Here is a 6717-nt window from a genome sequence, read left to right as displayed (position 1 = left end):
CCAACTTTGTGACAACTCTTTCTCTTTTTCTGATGTCCAATTGAATATTTTTTTTTCAATCCCTTCACACATTCAATTGAATATTTTTTTACCTTTTCACTCAGACTTTAAAAAAAAAATAACACATCTTATGTCTTCTTTGGCTTCTTACAACTAACATTCCATAATTTAATGAATCACTTTTTTTAATAATTACCTCCTCCTTATTGATATACCTTTCCCACAATACCTGGGAGATGGGGAAGGGGTCTTGTTTTTTATCTATCATACCTCTAGAGGCAGCACACAGTAGGGTCTACTCTACAGCAATTTGTTCTCCACAGCAATCAGCTATGACCCCCCCACTCCCCAGCAACCATGTTGAAGGGACCCACAGTTAGCATTGAGAATGGCACCACTCATTCCTGTGTGAGAGTCTTCCAAAATGGGAAAGTAGAGATCATTGCTAATGACCAAGGAAACAGGACCACCCCAAGCTATGTTGCCTTCATCAAGACAGAATGATTAATTGATAATGCTGCAAAGAATCAAATTGCAATGAATCCTACCAATAGCTTTTTATGCCAAATATCTGATTGAAGATTTGATGATGCAGTTGTACAGTCAGATATGAAGCATCAGTTTTTTATGGTAGTGGATGACCCAGGCAGGTCTAAGGTCTACATGAAGTATAAAGGGGAGACCAAAAGTTGCTATTCTAAAGAAGTATCTTTTGGTCTAGACTAAGATGGAAGAAATTGCTGGAGTTTATCTTGGGAAGACTGTCACAAATGCTGTGGCCACAGAACCAGCCTACTTCAACAATTCCCAACATCAGGCCACAAAAGATGCTGGAACCATGGCTGGTCTCCATGTGTTCTGAATTATCAGTGAGCCAACTTCTGCTATTATTGCTTATGGCTTAGACAAAAAGATTGGTGCCGAGAGAAATGTGTTGATCTTTGATCTTGGAAATGGTACTTTTGATGTTTCCATTCTTATCGTTGAAGATGGTATTTTTTGATCCACAGCTGGAGGCACCCAGCTGTTGGGTTGGGGAAGACTTTGACAACCTCATGGTCAAACATTTCATTGCCAAGTTCAAGTGAAAGAACAAATAGATCATTAGTGAGAACAAAAGGGCTGTTGTTTCCCATCTGGGCACTACTTGTGAACATGCAAAGCATATTTTCTCTTCCATGACCCAGGCCAGTATTGAAATTGAAGAAATCTATGAAGGTCTTGATTTGTATACATCAATCACAAAGGTATTGGCTTCTATACATCTATACATCAACACATTTCAAAGAGCTGGAAGCTGATCTCTTTTGTGGCACACTGGACCCTGTAGAAAAGGTTTTAAGAGATTTATCTAGCTAATCTAGATAAATCACAGATTCATGACATTGTCCTGGTGATGATTCCACTTGCATTCCCCAAATCCAGAAACTTCTACAAGATTTCTTCAGTCGCAAGGAGCTTAACAAAAGCGTCAATCCCGATAAGGCAGGATTATAATGCACCTGTCCAGGCTGCTATTTTGTCTAGAGATAAATCTGAAAATGTCCAGTATTTGCTGCTGTTGGATGTGACTCCTTTTCCCGTTGGAATTGAAACTGCTAGAAAAGTTATGACAGTTCTGATCAGACGTAATACCACCATTCCCACCAAGCAGACAAAACCTTTACCACCTATTCTAACAGCCTGGTGTGCTTTTTCGGGTTTATGAAGGTGAAAGAGCGATGACAAAGGACAACAACCTGCTTAGCAAGTTTGGGCTCACAGGAATGCCCTCAGCACCCAGAGGTGTTCCTCAGATTGAAGTAGAATTTGATCTTGATGCAGAGGGCATTCTCAATGTTTCTGTTGTGCATAAGAGCACAGGCAAGGAGAACAAGATCCCATCATAAATGACAAGGTTATCTGAGCAAAGAAGACATTGAATGCATGGTCTAAGAAGCTGAGAAATACAAGGCTGAGGATGAAAAGCAGAGAGACAAGGTGCCTCCCTAGAATTCTCTTGAATTTTATGCTTTCAACATGAAGGCTACCATGAAGGACGAAAAACTTTACTAGTGATAAGGACAAATAAAAGATCCTTGACAAATGCAATGAAATAATCAACTAGCTGAATAAGAACTAGACTGCTGAGAAAGAAGAGTTTGGGCATCAGCAGAAAGAATTGGAGGTCTGCAACCCCAAACTCACTTAGACTGTACACTAGGAGGCATGTTTGGTGAGTTCCCAGGGGGTGGAGCAGCCCCATCTGGAGCTGCTTCTTCTGGATCCACCATCAAAGAAGTTGACTAAATGCACAGAAAAAAGAGCATTCCACACAGCTTTCCAAAAATTGAAGGACTCAAATTTGTAGCCCAGGCAGTAACAGTTTAAAAGTAACATTTAAACTACTATGTAAATCTGGGCATTCTGAATATTTGAATGTGTATAGGGGGAGAGAAGTAAGCAACATTGTACTTTATCAGTATTGGAATAAACAAATGGAAATACAATTCTTGTCTTAGAGAATAAAATTTATTTAAAAAAAAAAAAAAAAGTCTGGGGCAGTTATCTGCCACTGGTTCAGTAGATAAAGCACCAGCCCTAAAGTCAGGAGGACCTGAGTTCAAATCTGTTCTCAAACACTTAACACTTCCTAGCTATGTAACCCCGGTCAAATTTCTTAAGTCCAACTGCCTCATGAAAAAAAAAAAAATTCTGATGACTTTGTTTTAGACTCCATCCTACCACAAGGTTCAGTTCCTAGCTTGGCTATTTACCACTTGTATGATCATAGGCAAATCACAAAATTTATCTGGGTCTTATTTTTCTCATCTACAAAATTAGAAGGTTGGAATCACTCACCTTTAAGACCCCTCCCAATTAGGATTCTATGAGCCTATCACCATGGGCAAATTTCTTTCCCATTCTGAGCCTTCATCTTCTCATATGTTAAAAACAAAAAGCCAGGAATTGATAGTCAATAAATATTTATTAAGTGGTCTACTGTATACTAGACTATAGTGCTAAGCAGGGAGAATAAAAAGAAAAATTTAAAAGACAGTCCCTCTTCTGAAAAAGCTCACAGAAATCAATTACGTACAAACAAGCAACATATAGGAAAAATAGGAAATCATCTAAGAAGGACTGAGCTAGCATTAAGAAAATCAGAAAAGGCTTCTTATAGAAAATGATATTTTACTGGGATCTGAAGAAGGAAATCAGGGAAGCCAGGAGTCAGAGATGAGAAGATAGAGCATAAGGAAAGCCAGTGAAAATACTTTGGTAGAGGGACGGGGGAGAGGGAGTATCTTGTTTAAGAAATAGCAAGGAAGATAATGGTCAATAGCCAATGTTGCTGAATAACAGGGCATGTGGAATGAGAAAGTGGTCAATAGGTGCTCATGTTATTGTTGTTGCTGTTTATCTTTTGTTCAGAGGATCAAGACATCAGAGAGAAGATGCTGTGACATGCAAGTGAATTGGATTTAAGTGAGGGAGGTTGTGCAAGGTCACCTGTTCCACTTGTCCTTCCAGAACTATCTGGGTCCAATGGACAGATATAGATCAGGGTCACTGGAGATGACCTATGTACAGTGGGACTCCTTGGCCTTTTTAAGATAAGGTCTTCCTACTTTGAGGTACCACTATATACCTCTCAGATTGGCTAAGATGACAGGAAAAGATAATGACAAATTTTGGGAAAACTAGGAGACTAATCCATTATTGGTGGAGTTGTGAACAGATCCAATCATTCTGTAGAGCAATTTGGAACTATGCCCAAAGAGCTATCAAAATGTGCAAACCCTTTGATCCAGCAGTGTTTCTAGTGGGCTTATATCCCAAAGATATCTTAAAGGATGCAAAAATATGCAAGAAACTGGAAACCGAGTGTATGTCCATCAGTTGGACAATGGCTGAATAAGTTTTGGTATATGGATTTATGGAATACTATTGTTCTATGAGAAACAATCAGCAGGATGATTTCAGAGAGGCCTGGAGAGATTTATATGAACTGATGCTATGTGAAGTCAACAGAACCAGAAGATCATTGTATACAGCAACAATAAATTTATACAAAGATCAATTCTGATGGACATGGCTCTCTTCAACAGTGACATAATTCAGGCCTGTTTCAGTGATCTTACAATGAAAAAAGCAATTTCTACACAGATAGAGCACTGTGGAAAATGAGGGTGGATTACAACATAGCATTTTCACTTTTTTGTTGTGGTTTGCTTGAATTTTATTTTCTTTCTCATTTCTTGTTCTTGTTCAGTAAGATAATTGTATAAATATGTATATTTTGGATTTAACATTTTTTTTACCATGTTTAACATATATTGGATTACATGGAATCTAGGGGAAGGAGTGGGAGAAAGGGGGTAAAATTGGAAGAGAAGATTTTGTAAGGGTTAATGTTGAAAAAATATCCTTGCATATGTTTGAAAATAAAAAAAACTTCAATAAAAAAAGATAAGGTCTTCAATAGAACTCAGTTTTACTGACTTAACACCTATCTAGCGATTAAGGCTATGTAGCAATTGAAGGAAAGAATCTCCCTTTTCACCTAATCTAAAAAAATCTGGGGCAGACACTTAATGCTTCCTAGCTATGTGACCCTAGACAAGTCACTTAAACCCAACTGCCACAGCATTAAAAAAAAAAGAAAGAAAGAAAGAAAAGAAAAGAAAAGAAAAGAAAAGAAAAGAAAAGAAAAGAAAAGAAAAGAAAAGAAAAGAAAAGAAAAGAAAAGAAAAGAAAAGAAAAGAAAAAGAAAAAAATCTGAATGAATCCATCTGGGAGGGGTTTCTGGACAAAGCAGAAATGATTGCTATTTACATTCAATATAAGTCAATCAGGTCATCAGATGTAAGAAGACTAGAAAGGTAGGGAGCTAAGTAAGGAAGAATTTTGAATGCAAAACAGGATTTTTGATTTGATTCTGTAGAATTCAGGAATTCTCAAAACTATGCCTGCGAGCCAGATGCAGCAGCTGAGGACGTTTATCCTCCTCATCCAGGGCTATGAAGTTTCTTTATTTAAAGGCCCACAAAACAAAGTTTTTGTTTTTACTATAGTCCAGTTCTCCAGCAGTCTGAGGGACAGTGAACTGGCCCCCTATTTCAAAAGTTTGAGGACCCCTGCATGGATGATAGGGAACCACTAGAGTTGGGGAGAAGGGAAATAACAGGGTCAAATCTGTCATTAAAAAATGAATGATTATACTATGGTGCCATTTTATCTCTTCAGAAACTCAAGACACATTTTGAAAGAGATACTAGCCAGAGAAAGATCCACAGATAGCAAGCAAGGGTATATGATCAGAAAAGGTATAAAAAGAAAAGGGTGCAAGCTCTGTGGGGAGGTTAAAGGAATCATGAGCATTATATATCTTGAATAAAAATCTATAACTTCATAGATTTACAGCTTAGAAGGAAGCTTAAAGTCCATTGAGTCGAATCTTCTTATTTTACAGATGAGTAAACTGAGGGACAGCAAAAGTGTCTGAGGAAGGATTTGAACTCAGATCTTCCTGACTCCAAATTTAGTCCCTCAGTAATCCAGTCCCTCAAACTGCTCTAGTGTAAAAAACAGACAATGGCAGTCACAAAATCTCAAGGACCTAAGAGATCACAGAGTCCAAGCCTCCACCAGAAATAGAGCTTCCCTCTATATTAGTAAGAAGGTCATGCTTTTTTCTAATTCTTTGTCGATCAAATAGCAATCTCTGTGTTTGTGCTGCCCCACATTCAGCTATTTTCAGTCAAAGGATGTGAGTCCTGTGCACCTCTGTCTGTAGCAAGTTCCCTCTGCTGATTAATAATAGATTGATCCATCCATTAGAAGGGTTCTATGTGCCTAAACTTGGAACATGAAGGCTGCTGGGCTGGAGCAAGAACTCTGCCTTGGGAGGTCTGCTCACTGCTTTCAAATGGACACTCAGCTAAGATTTTCAGCACCTTTAAAGAGGGACAGGGGCCAAAGCTCTGATCAGGAGAATGAACAATAAATAATTCATAAAGAACCACACCATGCATCCTTGCTGGCTTCTTTCCCAGGAATATCTGACAGCACAGTGCAGTTGTCTTTTTATTTTTGTTTTCTGGAAAGAGTGTGTGTGTGTGTGTGTGTGTGTGTGTGTGTGCGTGCGCGCTCGTGCATGTGTGTGTGTGTGTGTTTAAATTAGCTCACAATTTTATCACTAAAAAGGATAGTGTGATGTCATGAAAAGGGGAACTGGACCAGGACAGAAAAATGGGCTCCATCCAGGCTTGGCTTTGCCATTAATTAATTAAAGATCACCTTGTGATCTTTTAGAGAAGGGACTAGAATTTGGTTTTGGTTCCTGGCTCTGCTTCTCACTAGCTGTTTATCCTTGAAAAAAAAACAATTTTTCTTTGCTCAGTTTCCTCATTTACAAAACAGGGGATTGGGGATTAATGAGATAAACTCTGAGCTTCAGAGATGGTTAGGAAGCACCAAGTGTAGGATGCTGGGCTTGGGGTCAGGAAGTCCTGAGCTCAAATATGAACTCAGACACCTTGGGCAACTCACTAAACAAGAGAATCTGCCTCAGCTTCCTTTGCTGTAAAATAATGGTAGTACCTACTTCACAGGATTGTTGTGAGGATCAAATGAAATATGAAATGCTTAGCATAAGTGTCTAGCACACAGCAGGCATTTAATAAATGCTTGTTTCTTTCCTTCTTCTAAAGTGTCTTCCAACTCCAGGACTAT

The 6717-nt window shown here is 38.6% G+C and overlaps 1 pseudogene; it reads left to right on the top strand.

Moving 5' to 3' along the window:
• Positions 1-357: 357 nt before the first annotated feature.
• On the top strand, positions 358-2289 carry LOC100914509 (annotated as a pseudogene).
• Positions 2290-6717: the final 4428 nt, after the last annotated feature.

Source organism: Sarcophilus harrisii, chromosome 2 (genome assembly GCF_902635505.1).
Source record: "Sarcophilus harrisii chromosome 2, mSarHar1.11, whole genome shotgun sequence".
NCBI lineage: Eukaryota > Metazoa > Chordata > Mammalia > Dasyuromorphia > Dasyuridae > Sarcophilus > Sarcophilus harrisii.
The sequence above is the reverse complement of the archived record's forward strand: the minus strand, read 5'-3'. Positions and strand labels throughout refer to the sequence as shown.